The 24,773-nt window shown below is 43.9% G+C and overlaps 1 protein-coding gene across 1 annotated transcript in view; it reads left to right on the forward strand.

The window, feature by feature from the left end:
- Positions 1–24,773, forward strand: part of Tmcc3 (transmembrane and coiled-coil domain family 3) — a 71,674-nt gene that overhangs the window by 33,673 nt on the left and 13,228 nt on the right. The gene's annotated exons all lie outside the window — the stretch shown is intronic.

Below are 24,773 nucleotides of genomic sequence, written 5' to 3' on the forward strand. Positions count from 1 at the left end.
ACTATTCTCTAGTTTTGACCACCCCTGACCTCTGGTCTGCTACATTAATGTGGATTGCATCTCCTCTGCCCAAGCATCCTCCGTCGTGATGCCAGGGATTCCAGGCTGCCTGACAGATGAGCTCAGCTTGATTTAAGTGGTGGGGGTCATTCAGGTTCTGATGCCTATGGCTTGGTGTCTCCATTCTTCTGCCATCTCTGTTTCTTGGATCATATTTCTTCAAACTTGTATCTTGCTAACCTGGAGCAACTTTGGTCAAACAAATCTGCCTTTCTGCTGTAGAAAGAAAAAAAGCCCAGCCCCTCCCACTTGACACCTTTTCCCAAGGCTCCCTTAGCACCAAGTACGCCTGTCCTCTCACTTATCAGGGACTGTCATTGTTCCTTCTTCCTCTGTGGCCACTAGACAAGGAAGTGCCCTGTATCTTTCGCCTCTGCAGTTGTACCTGATATTCATGGCATCTGGAGCATCTGTCTTAGGAAAAAGTCAACAGAGGAAGGGTCTCCTGACTCTGCACATGGCCTGTACACCACTTCCATTTTCCTCCCTCTCCACTGAGTGGACACTTGACAGCTAGCTCTGTGTGTGTGCGCGTGCCTGAGTGTGTACGCTTGTGCGTGTGTATTCATTGTGCTACTTTGCATTTGCTCGGCCAACCTGGATTTGTTAAACTGAGGTCTGCCTTGTAGGCACCTGGGTGTACCAGCCAGGCTGAGTATGAATTGTCCTGCACTCCCAGGTTTGTGTGATAGCAGGTCTGTGCCCTGGTGGGCCTCCCTGCAGAGCCAGAGGGTATGGCTTGGCCACCAGCACAAAGAACCCATTTGTACAGCAGGGTGCTGAATGCATCCCATTATAGCTGACAGTTGTTCTGGGCACAGTACAGGGCGTGGAATTTCCCCCGAGACAAACACAGGAATATCCAGAGATAGTGTGAGTTGATCTCCAAAGTCCAGGATGAGTCATCGGTAGGTGCTGTGGAGCGCAGCAGCCTGCCCGTTTGTACAGTCAGCTGGCTGCCGTGGTTTGGATTGTGAGAGCCTTCAAGCCGCTACTCTCTGCCAGTTTGTCCTGAGGTTGGTAAGTCTTTTACAGTGCCTGCATGTCAATATGTATTGCCTGTGCCTTTTGTAATTAATATCCTGAAAGAAATATAAATTACTTTGTTCTTACTAGTTGTCTTTGCACTTTCTCAAATCCATAATTTCCCGAGTGGATTTCTGGTCATTTAAATACCCAAACTCCTTGTGAAGTGCCAAATTCCTTCACTGTTTGTTCTTTTTAGAAGGGTAAGTTCAGAAAGGGTAAGAGAGGGACAGAACCAGGGTTGAGTGTGGGGGCTCTTATATAAAAAAGAACAGTTTTCCCTTCTCCCTCCCTCCCTACCCCCCCACCCCCACTCCCCACCCCACCCCCCGTCACCTATCCACCCCTGCTTGCCTGTGGGTCTGAACAGGCTCCGGGCTGGCGTCTAACTTCCTGATTTGACATCCCATCTTCCCACAGTGGCCATCCTTCATTCCACTTTCCCTGGAAACTTGAGCCTCCACATAAGTAACTTTGTGACACCTCAAGCCACCACGGGCAAGAAGGGCGTGGTGGACACTGCTGTTGTGGGTGGGGACTTCGGGCAATGCAGCGTGGCTTCCTTGCTGATCCTGGCACTTCTGTGGTAGATGTGGTACATTCTCGTGAGGTGCACCCTGCAGAGGTGCAGGGTCTAGGACTTGTGTATCCTACCCTGGAGCTGCTGCTGTCACAGGAAATCAGCATGCACGTGGCTGTGTGTGCCTGTTGTGGAAGACTTCTAAAAGTGACCTTTCTTTTATTCATTAGATATTAAGATCTTTCCCCTTTTGGGTTTTGTTGTTGTTGGAGACAGGGTTTCTCTGTAACCCTGGCTGTCCTGGATCTCTGCCCTGTAACTAGGCTGGCCTTGAACTTAGGTCCTGCCTCTGCTTCCTCGGTGCTGGGATTAAAGAAAGGCATGTGCCACCTCTGCCCTCCCGTACTAAAATATTTTGACACCTTTTTTTTTTTTTTCTGGTTGGTTCTTCATCAAAGTTTTATCAAGAATGTGTGCTTTATCTGAAAGGTGTGTTCTTGGTAGCTGTCCTTTGGTCTTTAGAAGTCATAAGAACTGGGGTTGTGAGAAGGAGTGGCAAGTTAGAGATGCTGACCCTTAAATCTTGGATGTTAAATTTCTGTTATTTAAAAGGAAAAATTGGAGAATCTAATTGTTTCAACCAAGTATCTCATAGCCTCAGCACTGTGAGGGGCACAGTTAACAGGGCTGGACATACATGGTGTCAGAATGAAAGGGAAAGTGCTTTCCAGACCATCCTGCTTATAAAACAGTTTCAGCTGCTACACCCCCTACCCCCACCCTGCCCTGCCCTGCCTTCCTGCCAGGCTGTTCACAAAGATACAGTGTAGCCTTGTCAAGCTGTCCCTCAGTGAACAGGCCATTCTGGGAGTGCACTGTCCAAGTCGGCACTCCTTCAGCCTTTACAACCCCTTCATTTTTTCTAGCCAGTGTGTGTGGGGGTGGGTTAGTTATACTATCAGGGTTGGCCTTCACCATGGCCAGGGGCTTTCTCCTGACCGTGTCCTTCACTTGCCTGCATGTGACCTGGTAAGGACAACGATTAGAAAGCCTTAGGGCCTTTAAATTCAAGTCATAATTTTAATTTTAATATTACACAAAGGTTAAATTATACTGGTGATAATCATATTAAATGAATTAAGCCCATCTTAGACAGACAGCTACTGTGCTTTCTTGTAGTTCCTGGATTATATAGATATGTAATATCATGTGTGTATGTGTGTATGTATGTCTGCCACAGAAGAAGAAGCAAAACCAGGAACAAAGTGGGAGGGGGGATGAGAGAATATACTCAGCAAGCGATCTATAGCATACTTGTATGAAAATGTCTAATGTTATACAATGCCAGATACAATGACAACTATTTTTACTTGTAATATTTTAAACGTTAAGGGGTGGGTATGGTGGCATGCCTTTAATTGCAGCCCTTGGGAGGCAGAGGAAGGTGGATCTATGTAGGTTCAAGACCAGCCTGGTTTACATAGTAAGCTCTAGGCCATCTAGAGCTACATGAGACCCTGCCTTAAAAAAAAAAAAAAAATGTCTTAATAAAAGTAAAGTTATAGGGACAGAACATTAGGGTTGGAAAAGATGCCATTTGTTCTATTACTTCATATGTTTAGTACTTTATTCCATAGTTTCTTTTTTTAATGGCCGTAAAGTATTAAATGGTATGCAGAAGAGATATTGCATTAAGGAAAAAGAAGGTGCATAAGAGCCAATGCCACTTACAGACATGAGCTGTGACTCTCCTTGATGGGTGATGGCTTCACAGCCCTCCCCACCCTAAGATGCCAACTCTGTCTTAAGATTTATGTTAATCATTATTTCGCTTATCTCACCATTTTTACCACCTGCGTGTTTATACTAAGGGGAGTTGGCATCTGACTTTTATCAAGCTTCATTCTGAATATGTTCTCATTTGCTTGTTTTGGTTTTTGTTTGGTTGGTTTGGGGGAGGGTTGTTTTTTTTTTTTTTTTTTTTGGAAGGATTTTACTAGGTGGCCAGGCTCTCACTGGGCTCTCATAGCCCAGGCTTCCTCAAACTGACGATGCTCCAGCCTCAGCTTAACAAGTACCTGGATGTGTTCTTTACCCTGCTTTTTCTCACACTTACTCTCTTAAGTTAGCACATCTCTAGTCCCCATTATTCCACCATGCAGATATGTCTGTATGAGCTTATATGTGTATGTCTATTCCCTTCGCCCAAGGCCTCTGGGCTATCTGTGCATTGTTTCTTGTTTTTCCTGTGGTTTGCTTTTGTGACTGAAGCTGTTATGAATACCTTTACTGTACCCTCCTGTCTAAGCAGTGGGGTTTCTGGCTCTTCAAGGCATGTGCATGTTCAAATGCCAGTTCTTAATATTATAAGAATCAATTATGTAAACATGTCCAATTTATCTTTATTTTAGCACTGCTTCAATTTCAAAGTCCAATATGTGCTTTAGTTAACAAAGTTCTGTTCTCCTTTGGCTTCTGAGAAAGTCACTTCAGTCTTAAAGATACGTCTTTATTGCTCCTTTTTTGTAGTTATTGTTGCAGAAATCATTTTTGAAAGTCCAGACAAAACATTAAAAACTAGGAATCACAAACAAAACAGCTTAGCCCTCAGAAGTTAAATGAGCTGTATGCGGCCACTCTGTCTCTTCTGCCATCCCAAGGTAAATGACACTGTCATGTGTCATGACACCAGGGATGGCTTGAGGAGATAGGTTCTGAGAAATGCTTCACTAGGTGGTACTGTCATTGTGCAAACATCATGAAATATATAAGCCTAGGCAGTCCAGCCAGCTCCATAGCTAGACTGTGAGGTCCAGCCTTTTGTTCCCAAGTACAACCCTGCATACATGCCACTAGGCTAAATACTGTGAGCAGTTGTAACATAGCAGTGTTGCTTCTCAACATGGAAAAAAAAAAAACACAATAAAAATACGAAAGGGTTTTACTTTAATGGTATACCTGTATAGGACAATTACCATGAATGGAGCTTTGAGGACGGGAAGCCGCCCAGTCTGAGTCAGTGAGCAAGTCAATGGAGAGGAACTGTGAAGGTATGGGACATTAATGTGTAACCCTGTAGATGTTATTTTAAAAACTGGACTCTTAGCTGGGCATTGGTGTCACACGCCTTTAATCCCAGCACTCGGGAGGCAGAGGCAGGCGGATCTCTGTGAGTTCGAGACCAGCCTGGTCTACAAGAGCAAGTGCCAGGATAGGCTCCAAAGCCACAGAGAAACCTTGTCTCAAAAAACAAAACAGAAAACAACTGGACTCTTAAGCACCACTACATTTACCAAAAAACAAACATCTTTTTTCTTCAGTAATAAACTGACCTTAGTATCCCTTTTTATTTTCTAAAAATGTTTTAAGTTCTTCAACTTTGTGATCTTTCAGATAACACTTAAAGGGGGCATTGTGTAACTACACCAGGGGTTCTCAACCTTCCTAATGCTGCCACTCTTTACAGTTCCTCATGTTATAGTGACCCCCCAACCACAAAATTATTTTTGTTGTTACTTCATAACTGTAATTTTGCTACTGTTTATTAATCACAATGTAAATATCTGATATACAGGGTATCTGATATCTGACTCCAAGGGGGTCAGAAACACTGAGCTATACAAAAAAAGTACCTTCTTATTCTGAGATTCAAGCATACACATTAGCCTAGGCCTTTCCATGATGGAGATGACTTCTCCCACATCTTGTCCCACCAGACAAGGTGTTCAGGAGCAATAAGGCACATGGAACCATCAGGCAGTGACAGTGACTTCTCAGTGGCTTCCTGGAGGACCTGCTTACTGTTGTTTTACAATTAACTGTTTCGTTTTAATGATCTGTAGAAGGAGAGTAAGATACAATTATAAAGTACCTGAGTATGTAAACCAGGGACACCTTCATTTCCAAGTGAGTATGTGTCACACTTGTCTATGACTGCTAAGGAAGTGGGAATGTTTACACTGGTATCGCCCAGACACATGCATGAGTAATGTGTTGTGCTGTGATAGTAATGCAGCTATGATGTCACCAGGTGAGGGTTTTTTCCTAGCTTCATTATAGTCTTGTAAGACTAGTGCACACTGCAGACAGAACCTTCATTGTGCTGTGTGTGTGCTGTGCTGTGTGTGTGTGTGTGTGTGTGTGTGTGTGTGTGTGTGCACATGCGTACCTGCCTCTGTTTTATATGTGTGGGTGCGCCTGTGAGATCCTGCACTGTTTTGCTCCAGTGGATGTTCCCAGTGAAGAGTCTCTGTGGGAAGCATTACTGCACACACAGTCCAGATTCAAAACTGTGAGCATTTGGAAAGGTGACCCTCAGCACAAGTGCTTTTCCGTGGCATTGGTACCTTGATGAAATGGTATTTTGTGAAGTTATAGAAGAAAAATGTCATATTAGTGTACTGTATTTTTGTGGCATTTTTTATTGAAAATTTATATTCTGACTTGGCAATTCCAGCATAGTGTCTGTATTCTTTCTTAGAACTATGTCTGAGGACATGATTTGTCTTCCGAGCCACCACGTGGTTACTGGGAATTGAACCCAGGTCCTCTGGAAGGGCAGCCAGTGCTCTTAACCTCTAAGCCATCTCTCCAGCTCAGGGATCTGATTTTAAAAACCTCTTCTTAGTGGAGTTGCTTTTCTAAAGGTAATCACATAAAGGATATCATTAAATCAATGTGGGGCTACAAAAATCTTACCATCCTGAGGCCAGTTGTTTTGTTACTCTGAGTAAAAAGTAAAAAAAGTAAAATCTTTAGATGGGACTGGAGACGTGACTCAGAAGTTAAGAGCTCAGGTTCAGTTCCCAGCACCCACATGGCGGCTCATGACTGTCTGCAACTCCCACTGTGTTGCCCTCTTCTGGCCTCCACAAGCACTACATGCACATAGAGCCCAGACATTGCTGCAGACAGAACCCCATACACAAGATAAAAATAAATAAAAATCCTAAAAAAAAAAAAAAAAAGCAAAGGTCTTTAGAGAAGGGCCTCACACACGTTAATGAAGTTTCATGGGTATTTGCCTGTTAGTCTCATTTGAGAGTAGAGGCAGTAGGGACTTTGTTCTAAAACATAAAACTAAATGACAGCAAGAAGGAATGTGAAACAAAGTCTTTTTATCTCCAGATCCCCCAGTCCATTGCCCCACAGGTAGCTATCATTCAAAACTCTTAGGGTATCCTTCTAGAAAATTCTATGTACATACAGGACACTTGTACACATCTACAATGACCATTCCACCCTCCTGTGAAGACAGATGGATGTGCACCACAGGCATAGCTCAGCATCTTGCCTTCCCTCTTAACGGTTTGCCTTGGACAGCTTCCCATGGTTGCCATTCAGCTCCATTTCCATTTTAGTCGCTGCATCGTTTTCTAGTGCGCTGTATTTTTTTTAAAGTGGTTCACTGTTGACGGTTGTCTGTGCTTCCAAAACTGTAAGTAAGTGGTGGTGGTGGTGGCAGAGGTGGTAGCAGACTGTAGTATTAAAAGCACTAGCAAGGAATTGGAGAAGAGGCAAAGACTTACATACACTTTGATCTTCATTTCTCATCTTCAAATCTCTTAAGAGTTGTTTGTTTTAAAAAACACTTTGTGGATACTCAGAGGGGCCAGATATCGGGGTCTGGTTGACACAGGCCTATAATCGCAGCTACTTAGGAAACTGAGGCAGGAAGATTATAAGTTCAAGGCCAACATAGGCTTCAGAGTGAGTTCAAGACCAGCCTGGACAATTTGATTTCAAGATAAAAAGTAAAGCCCAGGAAGTGGTGGTTCACATCTTTAATCCTCATACTTTGTAGGCAGAGGCAGGAAGATCTCTGAATTCAAAACCAACCTAGTCTACAAAGCAAATTCCAGGACAGCCAGGAATATACAGAGAAACCCTGTGTCAGAAGAAACAAAAGCTAACTAACTAATAAATAAAGAGAAAGAGGGCTGTGGATGAGTATAGTTCTTTGGTGGAGTGCTTGCTTCCCTGCACCAGGATCCACATTCAGTACTTGTACTTCTCCAAAAGACACGGGGCAAGTAGAATAGTTTTCTTTCTCCTCATGGTGGTCATGATTGTGGAGAAGGAAAGGTCTGATATGGAACAAAAAATGTGATGAGTGGGAGTGTGTTTACTCTAGCCTAGTGGCTAGAGATTTGAGCGTTCAGTTGTCTTCTCTCCTGGCTGTAGGGCCAACATTCCTTGTGGCCACTGAACTGTTTGCTGTAACCTCATTAACAGACCTTTCTTGTGATCTCTTTGGACATGGGAGATTCCCTGATATGGAGCTTAGCATTGCATTGGTGTGCTGGCAAGCATCCCTGCACTGAGTAGACCCCAGGAGGAGGAAGGCATGGTAGGACTGCATTTCTGTGTGGGCCTCCAAACAAAGGTAAAGGAGTAGACGGAACTGATCCAGGCATGGGCACTTAGCCTGAACAAGGTTCACCGGGTCAGGGTGTTTGCTCTGGGAAAGAGGGAGAAAGTACAAAATGTGTTCAAAGACAGGGCTGGGCCAGTGCATGGAGGCCATTAAAGTTCAACTCCAGGAAGTTGAACTCCATCCCATAGACAGTGTGTGACCATTGAAAGGAGTAGCCTGGGGACACATGAGTAAAGACCATGGCAGTGATCCAGCATGCAGTATAAAAGATTTGGGCTAGACTAGTCAAGGAGGGTGAGGGAGCTGAAGGAAGACACAGGAAAAAGAACATGGCAGGTGTGGTGGTCAAGGAGGGGGTTAGCTGTAAAGACTGGGGGACTGTCAGTTGCATAGTGTGACACTCAGAATAGATGTGTCGGATCTTGAGATAATCATATCTGGGTTGGGACAAGAACAGTTGGAAAGATTTATTGGAAGTGTTGATGAACAATGTTGGATAAATGCAAAGTTGATGATTGTCCCCAAAATATGCTTGTCATTTAGTTCTTGCCTAATTACACTGCCACTTTCCCTTTCATGCATATTGTTAGTTCCTTTGAAGGCTGTGCCCCACAATGTGAAATAACATATCGTTGTTGCTGATGACATATGACTGAACACTTGGAGTCAGTCCTGTGAGATCAAGTATGTATTCACTGATTGTCCAGTTCATATTTATCCAGGATGAAAAGCAATCACACATGGTGTCTTTGACAGAGGATTGAGGTATTTACAGGCATGTTTTCAGTGTCATTAACAATTAAACAAGTGTGATAACATGCAAAGCAGTGAGGGCATCAAAGCCACTAAAGTATGGAGACCAAAGAAACATTAGCTCATCGAGTTTCAGGCTAATATCTTGGGCTGAATGGGGTTTCAAAATGTTCTTGGTGGATGAATCTCAAACAGATGGTCCTCTAGCATTTTGAAATGCTGAATAAAGTAGGTGGACTGGGCTGAATTAATGAAGCATACCATATTGTAGCTAGCACTACACTGTTCAAAGCCTTGGAGTCAAGTTCATCAGCTTTCCAATGGACAAAGAAAGGAGAAGTAAAAAAGGCCCTACCATTCATATATATCTTAAGGAACTAATGTGAATAAAGTCTGTTAAGAAAGCCTATCTGACCCTCTAGGCATAGAATCAATAGGTTCTGAATACAGGCAGTTCTGTAATAAGCTCCAAGCAGGTACCCCATCTGAGTTCTCACAGTCTCTGGTGGAGTGAGGGCTCCAAGTGGGGTACAGACACTTGATTTGATCTACTATCCTAATCAAGGAAGAACAGTATCTGACATTGAAACTCCCAAGCTACCTTCTGCCCCATGGCCTTAGGCTGTTGTGTTGTTGTTTTTCTTTTTGCTATGATAAAAATGCCTTGACAAAAGCAATTCACAGGTGAATGAACTGAACTCACTGTACAAGGGCACTGTCCATCATGGCAACAGGAGCGAAGCAGAGAGCAGTGAGCACAGTGCTCGGCTTCCATCTGCCTTTTTATACAGTCCAGGACTCAAACCCACTTTTAGAGTGGGCCTCCTCATGCCAGTTAGCCTAATTCAGAGAACCCTTCAAAGACATCCTCAGAGGCCAACCTGATCCCTCTAAGTGTGCCTGAAGCTTGTCTCCTAGGTGGGTCCAGATCCTGCCAAGGTGAGAGGTAACAGTAACCATCACATCTCCCCCATAATATAGACACCCCTTTATTAATCTAATCTGAGTTTGTTTGTTTGTTTGTTTTTCTTGACAGAACTTCTGTCTTAGCACCTAGTTGGACGAGGAAATAGGTGACCATACTGCTGTCATGCTGCTAGACTGCTTAGGGAAAGGAGGGTGTGACGTGCCAGAGTTTTTCTTTGTGGTCCATAAGTAAGTGGTCCTATTTCCTTCAGAGAATCTTCTTTAGCTCCTGCCTTTTCTTTTGGTCTGAAAATAGCACCTTTGTAATTTGTCCATCTGTCCCCCAACCCCCATGTAAGGAACCAAGGATACTGATGATAATTGGAGTTTGTCTAGTATTGTTAAACGTCTCCAAGGAGAGGAATAAGTGGAAATGTCCTGAATTACCAGTTGTGCATTTTAGAAGCAAAATGATTGGTTGTCTATCATGTGACAGATAGGTGATAGATAATATTCTCTTAGATAAAACATTAGCTAGCCTTAGCTTCAAGTGTAGCTTTTCAACCCCACCCCACCCCACCCCCAAATTCATATCAGGTGTCTTTGTCCCAGAACCCTTTTTGAATCATCAAGTTTCCTTACAGCTTCCTCTTCATTCCAGTTTCTATAAAACATACTGCATTCTCCTACATACATGTAATTCATGAGCCTTGACACCTAAACAATGGACACTCCCAGGGCCAAGCTTATCACGTCCCTCTCTGTGACTCCAGGGCTTGTAGCATGCTGCCTGGCTCACAAAGCAGATGGGGAGGGGAGGGCATTTTCCAAATAGAAATTCTGGATTTGGGTAGGCTGGTTTGGAACCTAACTTCATAAATTCTGTCAGTTATCATAGAAACAATGCGGTCTGTGTATGTGAGCCCTGGTTGTACTCTGTGTACTTTTTAGCTAAATCCTGCCTCTTTGAGAAACATTGGCTCTAAGTAACCATTATGTAATGAGATAAGACATCAGCCCAGTGTGTATCAACATGGTATTTAGGGATCGCTGTTTTTCAGAATTTAGAATTAAGCATTCTAATACAATCCATTTACCTCCCAGATATTAGGGCCTAGCCATAGACCTTACAGACTTTTGTTACTTTTAATTTACACTTTAGGTTCTGGTAACATACACACACTTATCAGATAGCATCATGGGCGTGCTGGAAATTAAAATGCAATACATATTGGCAGGCTAATTAATGTTCTTACTGTATATTGATGATTTTGGCAGCGCTTGTGTTTTCATGATCTAAGATTTTTTTTATTGTTATATTCCTTTTTTTTTTTTTTTTTGGAGACATAACTTACAGTAACTCCCATATATCTTAGATGTTTGGTTGGATGATTCCTACTCTACATGGAGTAACTCATCTGGATCAGTATTGTCAGTGGCCTGATGCTCCATAGTGCCCCCTTCTGGTAACTCACTCTCGAAACTTCTGCAAGTGTAACCACTGTGCAATTCTCAGCATGACTGTTTTTGTGCTTAAGTATTAGATGCAGGCAGGAGCTTTCTCTACAGCAGAGGTTCTCATCCTTCCCAATGCTGTGGCTCTTTAATACAGTTCCTCATGCTGTGGTGACCCCCCAACCATAAAATTATTTCCATTGCTACTTCAAAACTGTAATTTTGCTATTGTTATGAATTGTAAATATATATGCAGATGGTCTTAGGTGACCCTTGTAAAAGAGTTGTTGCATGCTAAAGGGGTTGCAACCCACAGATTGAGAACTGTATTAACACTCATTTGCTCCTTTGATTTGTTGTATTTAAACTACTACTTAGTTGCATGATTTTCATTGGGCCACACTGATCCTACAAAAGGACACATACTCAATTTGCTAATAATCCAGTGTACTTTTTTTTTAAGTATTTATTTATTTATTTATTTATTTATTTATTATATATACAGTATTCTGTCTGCATATACCCCTGCAGGCCAGAAGAGGGCACCAGATCTTATTTTGGATGGTTGTGAGCCATCATGTGGTTGCTGGGAATTGAACTCAAGACCTCTGGAAGAGCAGCCAGTGCTCTTAACCTCTGAGCCATCTCTCCAGCCCCTCCAATGTACTTAATAAGACCATCGCTGTTGTGTGACATAAAAGATTGCTGAGTGGGAGAGCTCCAGAGACATTGCAAGGCTGTAGAGTTCAGCTACCCAGTTCCCTCACACAAGGGTCCAAAGGTCTGAAGTTAACTGTGGCACAGATTGCTGTTCTACCTAGGTCAGGTGTTTTCCTGAGGTAACTGTGTTATGTCATAATTCAAGTTATATTCTCTGGAGGACTGTGTTTATCTCTTTGTTCATTGCAGTGACCAAAGCAACTTAAGGGAAGAGAGCTTTAGTCCAGCTCCTGATTTGAGAGGATGTTCAGTTCATAGTTAGGAAGCAAAGAGTTGGGCTGGAAGCAGGGCCAGGCTGTAACCCACAGAGGCTCCTTAATTTGCCATATACACCAGCTAAGCCTCATCTCCCCACATCCCCCAGTAGTGCCATCTAAGGACCAACTCCTATGTGTCTGGAGTAAATTCCAGTCCCAAACCATGACAATAGCCATGGTTAACAAGAGCACAATAATGGCAATACTTAAAAATGGTGACTCTTACTTGGCAAGAGTTTCAGTTATCTAGAGGCTTTGGTCTCTCACCTGGAACACATCCACCTCCCTCTTAGTGTCAATTATATGAAGTATAACTGGCTCTGTCCAAGAAGCCAGGTATTAAAGGAGAAGGAGGGGAAACAGTAACCAATTTCTGTGTTATTATAGCATTTCTAGTTTCAAGGTATTGTGGTCTTTTCCAAGCTCTGATTAAAAAACAAAACAAAAGCCACAGAATTATTCTTAGGATGGTAAGTCTTAGGGTAAATTCTGCTTCTGTTGTCAATGTGTGTAAAAACAAACAAACCCTTCATCTTAAACCTTCCTGCCAAGGCAGCAGTGAATCACAGGAAGTTTCATAGACAGTGTTCTGAAAGGGAGAAATTGGTGAATTTACAGCAAGGGGAAATTAATCCTTTGTTGACCTACTGGCCAGGGAGGAACCACGGATCATTCTTCAGGGTGTCAGAGTCTCTAGCTATAGTTAGCAGGGGCTGAATGGATGGCTCAGTGGTTAAGAGCACTCTTCCAGAGGACCTGGGTGCACCGGAATGGCAGCTCACAGCTGTCTGTAACTCCAGTTCCAGGGGATCTGACACCGTCACACAGACATACATGCAGGTGAAACACATGAGATAAAAATAAATGAATTAGATACAATTAGCAAACAGGAGAGGGGAAGAAGCTTGTCTCTTCCCAATTATAAAGCACTTTCAAGCAGGATTAAAACCATCAGTTGGTCATGAAATTAATTGAATAACTACTAAATAGTGTTTTATTTTTTCATGTGGAAAAGCAGAAGTTATATCACAGCAGATACTCAGCCCCAATGGTAAAGTTCATACCTGTTGTGTGTTTGTGTGCATCTATGTTTTTGCATGCACACATATGTGAGGGGTGTGTACGTATGTTGGCAGTTGCAGAGGTAGTATTCTTGTTGCTCTTGGCATTGGACTTCAGCAAATAAAGTTCCTGCCTTCCTAGAGTGTATTGGCTTTTTCAGCCCTTGCTCTGTACAAGGCCTGTGAAAGCACAGGTTCAGGCTGACCTCACAGTTACCCTGTAGAATAGATACACTGTCCTCTTATTACACATAGGAGATTAAAGCAGGAGCGAAATAACTTATACAAAGTAACACAACATGGCAGAACTACAGCTTGAATCAAGCTGTGCTCAGGCTCTCACTTAGGCCACCTCCTGGTCATTGACCTCTCTATAGGACACATGGCTATGGAATCCTAAGAAATCTGAGCTGCCTGGTTGCTGCATGCACTGTGAGTTGGCCCTGGCAGGCTGCTCCCTCTGTTTTAGAAATACAGCCAACTCAAATACAGACATGGATTTTAAGATGGGTCATGATATGGTGTTTATCTTTAAAACCACAATTCACAATGCCTTTTATTTCTTCTCAGATCCTTTTCTAACAGATTGCAAAGTGTTCCTAGCACACTTGCCTCCCTCTGAAACAAGCGTCTCTGGTGTCTTTAATCTGCAGTGACAGTGCAAATAGGAAGCCTGCACTCACTGCAGCTGATAGCCAGCATTTAGTGACTGTGGAAGTTCGTATCTGAACTCAGCCTGAGGAGGGAGTTCCTGTTTTGTGTCATTATCAATGGCCGAAGCAGACAGAAGTAGCCTGCATTTTTCATTATGCAAGATACTTTGGGATTTAAGCTACCTTCCCTTGTTAGTATCAGATTGAAAACTGATCCAGTAATTGCCTCGTGGCACCAAGGACTATCTTAAGTAAAACACTGTATGTATATGTGTACCCAGCCAGCAAGTCAGCATAGGCACTGGCTGTCAGCAACTGTGGTTGCAACCAGGTAGATCTGGGCTGCAACCACAATTCTGCCACTGCCAGCTTGACAACTCCACACAAGCCATGTCACTCTCTCCACCCAGAAAATGGGAGCCTGAATTCTAGTCTCAGGTTCTTGAGGACAAAACTGAAACAATGTACATGAAGCATTTAAAAACATATTTTGTTCTTAGAAGACCTAATAACCTTCTTTTGTCTTCCTTTCTTTTTTTAAACTAATTTTGAACTCTCTAAGATCACATAAGTTAGTGTTCAGGCATCTGTACTGGCCTGTCCTTGGGGTTCTGACAGGATATGCCTTTAGCTGCAGCCACTAAGAGCACCACCTGTGCACATTCACGATGTTCCCTTTTAAAAGGGCCCTGCCTACCTCCCATTCTTCTCTCTCTTTTTCTCTCCCTCCGTCTGTCTGTCTGCCCCCCTCTCTCTCTCTCCTGCCTCTCTTTCCTCTATCCTGTTTTTCTTGTCCCTGGAAGCCAATCTCCCCTCTTACTCCCCCCCCCCTTTTACCATCCTTTTGCCTTAATAAAAACCCCTCAGTTTGAACCCTGGCATCTTTCTCTCACACACTGCTTTTCTTAAATTATGTCACCCATTCTTTCTCAACCATTCTCCAGCTCAGCCTTTTCCTTTTCAACATGTCATTGCCAGCTTAGATTTAAGAGAGAGAAAGGCTGTCAGAGATGGATGGATGGATGGATGGTAGATAGATAGATAGATAGATAGATAGATAGATAGATATACACACATAAATAGTCTAATAATTTAAGGGTTAGCAAGTACAGCAAGATGGCAAGAGAGTAAAAGCACTTGTCACCAACCCTGCTCTGGCATGTGCACACACTGAATAAGTAAATAGTGATACATTGTCTTGGTCTTTGATCTTCAAGCCTCACACATGAAAGGCAAACTTCACTCTTAGCCCTAGGATACCTGCATTTTTTTAGGTCACGATTCAGTGGAATTATGCTTGCTAAGAAACAAGAAATTATACGTGGCACAAATTTTCATTGACAGAGAACTAACTATAGGTCTTTAGGGGATATTAATGATATGTCTAGTAGTATGATGTAGTCTATGTAATGATAACTCAAACTTTAATCTGTATAATGACAACTCAAAATACTTGGGGTTTTCATCTGAAATATTTATCATTTCTTTTTGGTGATAACATTCAAAATTCTCTCTCCTAGTAATCTTCCCTGTAGGACTCTGTGATGTTTGCTATAATCACTTTCTGTGTAATAGAGCACCATAACTTGTTCCTCTTCTCTGGCTCTAACATTATATCTGCAAACAGTCTCTTCCCCATTCCCTCTCCTTGGCTTCTTTTGTCCAGTCCTGTGAACTCGTTTTTTTGTTTGTTTGTTTGTTTGTTTGTTTTTTTTAAGAATTCCATATAAGAATGAACGCACACATCTGTTTTCCCATGCTTGCCTTATTTCATATAATGTTATTGTCTCTCAGTGCATCCATGTTGCCACCACATTTAACAGTCTTGCTGGTTCATTGGATAAGTTGAAAGTTATCTAGTTAATACAAGACTGCTTCCTTATGACAATGAGTAAATTCAATCAAGCATTGATTATAATAGTACTTCCAGGGAAATGCCATTTGGGAAGGGAGGGGTCCTGCCTGCATGTTTTGTGAACTGTGACTCTTAATAGACAGAATTTTGGGGGCTAGAGACATGGCTCAGACATGAAGAGCATGCACTGCTCTTGCAAGACTTGTGTTTGTTGCTTCCCAGCCCATCAGGCAGCCTGCAACTCCAGTTTCAGGAAATCCAATGCCCCTGGCTTCTCAGGCCACTGCATTCACCTCTACATGTCTACACACAGACATACTTACATTCACACAATTAAATTAAATCTTAAACAAATTATCCTAAAAAGGATCATTTGGTAGTTGACCACCTATATGCAGCTTGGAGCTGAGGAGAGCCATGGGGGTTGCTGGCTTCCTTCATATTTGAGCATGAACAATTCCCCAGTCTGGCTTGAAAGCCATGTTGTCTTCACAGCCATGTCACATCCTCGGCCACAGGTTCTTCTTGATTTCATTGCAAACAGCTGAACAAGTGTAAACAAGAGGACCAACTGGATGCCCCAGTTGGCTGTTTGTCAACCACTGATTCATTCAACAAACACAGAGGTTCTATTGAAGAAACAGTGTGGGCAGACAGGTGGCTCATTAGACGAGCCTTCTCTCGAGGGAGGCTCCCAAATGTTGAGGGAGCAAATGCTGTACAAATACTTACCACACAAAGCAGAATAAACACGGTAAGGGAGGTAATGGCAAATCTGGGGTGAAGCACAACGGACATCATCAATTCCTAGCTGGTCGTGAGTGTGGACAAGGTTTCTCAGAAGTGTCAGCTTTAGACTCTCGCCTTGGAGGGTGAGTTGGGGTGGGGGCATGGGAGACCATGCTGTGCTGGGAGACCAGCACAGACATGCATGAAGTACTCAGGGCTGGGTGCTTATCAGATCCATGGGATGAGATAAAGGTTAAAACCTAGACAGTGAGAAAGACCTCGGCTTTGAGCTGTAACCACAATTATCTGATGTCCTCCCCATGTTCCGATCCATACAGTAGACTAGTGACAGCTGCCTGTGGAGCTGTGAAGACTCAATAGATATGTGTCGCACCCACTCTAGCCTTATGCCAGTGGTTGTGCAGAGATATGCTCCAGGTCCCACACAATGGACAGCTGGGCTATGCTGTGTGTCTAAGGCATGAAGACCCTTCTAGGATCTTCAGGTCCTCGATGTCAAGGACTGGGGACAGGTGCTGAGTTTCTGTCATTCAGGAACTTAATTTAAGCATAGATCACTCCCAGGAGCTCTCACCGTGTGTGTTTGCGGGTAAAGGAGGATGTGAATAAGGAGAAAGGGACAGGGCATCTGTCCTCATAGAAGGCAGACCTTCCACCCCCAGGACTGGCCTTGTCCTCTCCGCTCCTTGGTTAAAACATGTGAAGACTGGTTCAAAAACTCGCCTTTTATGGTGGCTTCCTCGGCTCTTCTAGGGTTGCCTGTCTACAAGTAGAGCAAGGGTTCCCTACCTTCCCCAACTCACTGGCTTCCCCTGCTGCTGGCCACAATCTAGGGAGCATGCACATGCAGAGTGGGAAAGGCGCCAGACACCCCCGCCCCAGAGTCCTTAAGTTCAAGCCCAGGGCCTTTCATTCATTCCCTCCCTTCATTCTGAGTCAGGGACTAAAAGCTTCAGTGCTCACTTGCTCTGTGTTTAGTGCCTGGTGTGGCCTCCAGCTTCCTCTTATAGGAACTGACTGTCAGCCATCTCCTGAGGGGAACTGTGAGCCTTTCTCTCAGGATGGTTCTGAGTGCCAAGGCCTGGGGAGGGGAGGATCAGATACTAGGTACTCACTTCCATTCCCAGAACTGCTTAAATTCAAGGTACATGGGTGTCTGGAGGCTCTCCCTAAAAGCAGTTGCTATGGGTGTTGCCCGTGAGCCTCTGTGGTTTCCACCCCAGGCCTGTTCCTCAGTGGAAGTTGGTGTTCTTGTCTAAGATGGGTGAGTTTTCCTCACTATCACTTTCCCTGCTTACCCTTCTAGGGGCAGTTATCTTCCTCATTCCAACATCATTCTCCTATGTGTTTAGCACACTGTAAATCTTTACCAGGTCAGATGAATTTCATCAGAGATTAGTTTGTATGAATTCAAAGTATGAGTTATGAGCCATTTTGAAGAAATGTGTATTTTCCTGTGCATGTAATTCAAAGTAGATTAGCAGCACTGGCTGGTAGAGACTTAATGAGAAGATAATTATTTATAATTACAGTATCAAGTGTTTGTAAGCGCTTGAGGATGCTTGAAGAATTTGCCTTTGAGAGCCTTAAACACTGCCTCACACATCTTCACAGTATTAGTTTGTGGAGTCTGTGGAGAAAAAGATGAGGCTGTTGGAGGTGTGTGCCCTCTAGATACGGTTCCAAATGGTCTTCAACTACAGAGTGGCAGGGCCTCCCTTCCAGGCAGGAGGCAGCGCAACTCTGACATTCAGGAGATCCCCCTAACAATGATGTGAGGGAGGGAGAGGGATGCTATAAGGAAACGTTTTAGTGACAGTGTCAGTGCAGGGCCCCTGCTGGACACAGTGCACTTTGTTGGCAGATGGGAACAATCAGAAGAAATGTCCTTGTCCAAGCAAATTGGAAATAAGAGTTGGACACAGGTGCTTCCCTAATAAAATGTCCTTATGGGTGACACATGAAGCTCCTCAAGATTATTGGTTTGGGGCAGGTGGGGAGAGACTGGCCTTCTTCCAGAAAATGAAGCAGGTGTCCATGTGAATGCAGCCATGTGTCTCTAGAAACAGGTGACAAGAGGCTTGCCAAGGCTTCAGTTGTTTTTGGTGGTGGTGGTGGTGGTGTGGTTGTGGTTGTGGTAGTATGATGGTGTGGTTACGGTGGTGGTAGCAGCAGTAGAACTTGTGTGTGTTTTAGTGCATTGACTCCGTTAGCAAAGAGCCAAGTACATCTGGGCAATGGAGGCGCACGCCTCTAATCCCAGCACTTGGGAGGGAGAGGCAGGTGGATCTATGGGTTTGAGGCTAACTTGGACTATAGAGTGAGCTCCAGGACAGCCAGGACTACACAGAGAAACCCTGTCTCGGGGAAAAGGGGCAAATGCTTGGCAATTGTCTAGCTAAGTGCCCTAGGTTCCGCACTCATGGCCTCACTGGACAGTTTTCAAGTATGTGGCAAGTCAGGAGGAAGGTGACCTAGTATAGTATACATTCTTAGTGGAGGGGAGGGAGAGCTCAGAGGCCACACTGCACAGCTCTTCTGTCCCTCAGGATCACCCTGCACAGGAGAGGAACCTTGCCCTCCATCCGGACCTGCACTGGGTGCCATTCCCAGATACCAGGCCCTCACTTGCCGGGCACTCCCAAATCCTCTTTTCTCCCCACCCCCTTCCATCCCTTACTTACCTTTCTTTCCCTTATACCCTGTCCCATTCTTTTCTCTTGGTGACTACAAATGTTTAGGTATTGTTGCCATAAAAGCAATACACTTTTAGTCCCTATAAAATCATTTGGCTTAAACTACCGCTCATATTTTACGGATCCAGCCTGAGGTGGGGACATGCCAGAAAGCAACACCAGGGCATGGAAGAGCTCTTACTGGAAGTGATAAGTCCAGAATTGGTGATGAAGGAAAATTTTCTGACAGGCTTCTCACCGAAGCCCAGAGCCCACACAAGCCCAGGCAGCCGTGTTAACAGCACTACAGAGTAAGTTTTCACATGGTCAGCCTTGAGTATTTCATAAACCCAAGTTGAGATCCAGTTAAACTGTGTTTTATCCATGGGCTTCAAGAGAGATATATTTTCTTTGTAAACCTCAGTGTTCTTATAAAAGAGGGCTAGTGTGAAAGATATATTGACACTTAAAAAGCCTTAGCATGGTGCCTAATTCACACAGACATACTCAGTCTTGTTAGGGAAGCAAGATCTAGAAGAACAAGACTTGGACTTCTGTCCTGGCTCTTCCATTGATTAGTCACGTGTCCTGCTACTGACTTAACTTCTCTGTGCCTGGTTCCCTCATTTGCAAATTTATTATCAACAGTGAATCTACCTCAGAGAGTGTTTCACAGATAAGTCACTAAGGTGACTTTGTCCTTCTTTGGCTTGAAGTAGGATAATGCTTCCTTGTCCCCAGGAGTCACAGAGGCACGTGATTTTGTGGAGACAGTCACTGATACGTCTCTCTGAGAAGCGTGTAAGGAGCTAGTAGTGTACAACTCAACAGCATTCCAGATGGGATAGGCTCTGTCAATGTTCGGGTCCTGCAGCTGGCTTGAGTTGCTGGCATGAGGAAGAAATAGACCTTAAAAAGAGAGAGAAAAAGAACGAAGGGGGCAACTGAGATTTTGACCTTGTTGCAATGGCAAAGCCTTGCATATTCTGACTGACACACTGTAGGAACAGCGTTACCTCTAGACCAGAAACACAGGAGTCAGCTAAGACAAGTTAAAAACACTAAGAGTGATTAGATGTCTGGCCATTGGGACTCTCAAAACTCTTGGGTTCTGACCATGCTGCCCCTTGTGACCTGGGTGTAAATCCGTACCTTCAGGAGCCCTGAAATACCCATAGTTGTGGAAGTAGCTGCCTGTTGAAAGGGCCTACCCCTTGTATGTCCAAATTCAGGCTACCTCTCTGTTCAGGGCAGAGGTCTATTGCACCTGGCCTTGGGCTAAATAGACAGTTACTAGCCATCTGTTGTTCTGATCTGCAAGCTCTGAGCCTCAATCCATGTCCCTTAGGGATCTCATAGGCCATTGTCTGTTGGTATAAGAGAATGCTAACTGACTTACAAAGAGATTTGTTCGGTCTGTGATAATGGAGGAAACGGGTCCAAATAGCATGGCACCACAGCATCCTACTGGGGTGCCCCACCACCACCATGGCACCACAACATGGCCGAGGAGCAGAAAGGGAACCTGACACGTGCAGAAGGGGCCTTACCTTTAGCAACCCACTGCCAAGTAAGAAAATGTACTTCTGTGAAGCCAGCATGGCTGTGACTGCGTCCATGACAGCAGAACCATGATAGCCTGTCACCCATGGTTGTGCCACATCGCACTGGTACATGAACCTCTGGGGCAAGTTACATGCTAACCATTGAGGAGACACAGGAGCCCCTTCTCCTTCCGTTTTTGTTGCCTGGGTTTTCAGGTTTTCCTTGCACATCTTGTTTTCTTCCTGTAGGGACCAGAGAAGTAAATGTACAGCAGCAAGCCTAAGTGCTGAGCCCCAAGCTCGCGCCTAAGGACCACACTGTGCCAGAATTCAGGGTGGTTGTGAGTTACCTTGGGACACTGTGCAAGAGTCCTGACTGGCTGCAGAGGTGACTCAGGGTCAGGTTTTGATGTCTGTACAGGGCTCAGCCTTTTCTTCAGCCTTTGCTCTAGAACACTGAGGTGACAGTGGAAAGGTCTCTGCTGCCAGAAGAAAACACAATTAGAAATGGTATTTCTCTGAGATGCTAGTGGTCTGCTTTTTACCCAAGGAATAACAGCCAGGTCGTTGTGGGAAGACTGGGGGAGTCAGCCATCCTTTTTAAAAACAGCCACTCCTCCTGCCAAAACAATATTACATTGACTTCATTTTTTAAATGGGATAATACAGAAGAAGCCTGATAAAGAATGACCCCTCATAGCCCCGTGTTGTAAAAATAGCCATTGTTCATACAATGGTGCTTGTTTTCCTTTCACATTTTACATAAAAGTATGTTTTTAAATGAAATTGAGAAGATGACAGGAAACACTGATTGAAGCCATTCTGTGTTCCAGGGTTCTGTAGCTGTTTGTTTGTTACCTATTTATTCTTCACAGTGACTGGAGAATATCTGTGTTTGTGCAGAGAGAGAGAGAGAGAGAGAGAGAGAGAGAGAGAGAGAGAGAGAGAGGAGAACTGAGTGTCCTCATTTATTCCCCACCGTATTGACTTAAGACAGGGTCTTTTCACTAAACTTGAAGCTAGGCTAGAAACCAGGAAGCCCCAGTGACCCTCTAGTCTCCACACTATCCATGGCATGGGGGTTATATGTGTGTGCACAGACCTACCCTCCCTTTTTTTATGGCTGCTAGAGATTTGAACTCAGGTCCTCACGGTTGAACAGCAACCACTCTTACCCACTAAGTCATCTCACCTGTCCTTCTTTAAAGAATTTTTAAGTCCATTTTGCAGAGGAGAAAACTGAGTCGAGGAGAGGTTAAGTCATTTTCAGAGGCTGTATAGTTTCTAAGGAGAGTGGGAAGATGAGAGAGAGTGAAGTCTGCCCCCAGAGCCCTCGGTCTGGACTGTTCCATTACCAACTTCAGTTTGTAGTGTGCTGTATTTCCTCAAATTATACAACATTCACTTTGGTTTCTATTCCCCCATTCTAGAGATTGGGTGATAGAATTCCACATGTGTGACTTGGTTTACCCAAAAGCATTCAGCTAGTAACTATCAGTGCTGGAACAAACCCACCTTCCCTCATGCACACAGTCCATGTACAAGCTGACTGCAGGTGATCTGGCAACCTCTGACCTCCTCCCACAGACTAACTCTGAAAGCACATTGCACCACCCAAGGCCTGGTGCCAATTCCAGGATAAGCAATGGTGGGCATTGAGCAATGTATTCCTGGCCCTTGGTTATCTCTGCAATGGTCAGGCTTTATATTAAAGACCAAAATGTGCACCCCCCCTCCCAATGGTTCTGCCACTCTTCAAATGTTTTTTAACTGAGATTTGCTGCAGGCAGTAAGGCTAATTTGAGCTTTAAGTGTTGTTGGCTGTTCCCACCCCAGAGACTTGAGGACACGCCAAGCATTGTTACAACGTTAAAGTAAGGTAAAAGTCAGTCTGTCTCCTGGGAGTAAACACTGCTCTGTAGATAAGGCTGCCCCGGACCTGTAGAACCAGGCCCATTGCATTGGGACTACCTGGGTGGCTGACCAGCCCAGGAGTGTGGAGAACTGAAGAAAGATGAGCTAGTGGTGACTTACTGATGAGTTTTTCCAGGTACCCCATCAAACATTTCTCTTCAGACATAGTAGAATTGTCAAAAACAAAACAAACAAACAAAAGAATGTCAGTTGTTTTTCTATATTTATATAACTTAATTTAATCTTATCTATGAATTCTAAGAGGGCATGATCAAGTGCTTATAAGATCATAAACAGGGTTGGGCAAAAAAAAAAAAAATGACAAGAATGTTGTGTTAATAGGCCAAACCAATGGACATTGCTTGGATTCCCCTAGAGGGAAGAGTAAAGTTGCTGTGATTGACAGGGCCCAGGAGTGCTGCCTCTCTACTTTAAACTCCATGCAATTATACAAACATGTTCAGATTGTAAATGCTCATCATGATTCAGATACTGACATCTTTCCTGACTGTAAGTTATACTTCATTTAAAGATTGGAAGTCCTCATTTGGATTTCTGTATATTGTCACACAGTGATACTTAGTGAATCTATTTGGAATGATCTGGGTACTGGGAAACGGCTCTACATAAAATTGTCAGGGCTATATGGCCAGAACACTTGAGGCTCTGTTTTTTATTCTATGAACTGGAATCTTGAATGACTTCAGTGTAGACTCCTTGAAATAAAGAATGATGTCACTTTAGTTGACCAGTTGTTGACAACCCTTTGTGAATAAAGGAAGTGCTGGCCAAGGCTGGGTACAACTGTGACATCATCTCTCCTGTTTCGCTCTCCTGCAGATGACTGGTGGTTAAAGTACATGGATGAGCAATAAGAACAGGATTAAGTAGGACCACATGATAAAAGGGCAATAAGAAGGCTTGCAGAAAGAAACAGCTTCCACCGGCACTGGGAAAGCTTGGGGGAAAGAGCGTTTGAGTGGCTGTCAGAAGCATGGTAGGTTTTTGATAAGAAGTAGAAAGTCCACGGGATACTCACATTCTCCACTCATTGCTGACTGGGTCACTTAGGATCAATGGCAGGATCAATGGCATCTGTCAGATGCAACTGAGGCTTGAAAGGTGAGCTGGGGCCTTGAGTGACTGGGTGCTGTGGTTTTAATTGGGAGGTCTTAGGAAGTCACAATTGGATCAGATCAGTTATCTCCTGCAAAATTCAGTTCCCAGACTTATGGCTGTATAACCCCATGAACTGCCCTGTCTGTCTCAAATCAGCATTTGCTAGGTTTAGTGCATTTTGTTGTTGTTGTTGTTGTTCTTATTTGGACCCATTGCTGTTCCTGTTTAGTAGTGAGCCATGGGTACATAGATTTCATGAGCTCTCTGTGACCACCCTTTTGGACCCAAAGATTGCCATGTACCCGACACTCCTCTTTCCTGACCAACCAAAGCCACAGTTCCTCTGTCCTCTTCTTACAGATGTCTTGTTTTCTAGTCTCACAGTGATTTGGCATCTATTTCCTTCCAGCCTGACGTGAGTGACCCTTCATGATGCTCTTCCACCAGATAAAGCAACATGAAAGGGTCCATTTAATGGTAACTGTGTGTAGGAAGAAGGACCAAGAGAGAACACTAACTGACTTGTGCAGGTTTTATAGGAGGCTTCACCTGCTGACCTTTGCTTAATGTCAGAATTGCTTCTTCCTGATAAGGCACCAGGCAGGATTTAGGTTGGTGGCAAAGACTTCATGCTCATACTGAAAGTGGTCTGTACTGGGCCATTCAGACACTGTGGGGTTTGTCTAATTACTTACTTGCCTTTTGTTAGTAGCTTACTGGCCCCTTTACAGTGTGGGAAGGGGTAGCATCCGCCATCTCTTTCCTTGTCTTCTTTTGGGCACCATCAAGGCGTTGTTCTTATCAAAGGGATATTAACTCAACAACTGAGATTGTCCAGTTTAGATGTTATGATTGGAGACTCTACAGTGGCTCATTTTTCATCCTCTGAGGACAGTATCAGAGTAATAATGCTTGAGGTGGCTTGAATGCAAACTCTGGCTCTACAGTACTCAGTTCCTACATGTGGGTGGCTTTAGCATGATTCTTGCCTAACTCAGTAATAATAATCAAGCAAGATCCCTAGGAAAACATCAGCAAACTTAGTGCATTGTCTGGTTTTGACCTTCTAGAGCACCAGCTTCTAACCCTGACCACAATGCCCAGTGCCACTTTATAGTTCTTTGGACAA

Source organism: Cricetulus griseus (genome assembly GCF_003668045.3).
Source record: "Cricetulus griseus strain 17A/GY chromosome 1 unlocalized genomic scaffold, alternate assembly CriGri-PICRH-1.0 chr1_0, whole genome shotgun sequence".
NCBI lineage: Eukaryota > Metazoa > Chordata > Mammalia > Rodentia > Cricetidae > Cricetulus > Cricetulus griseus.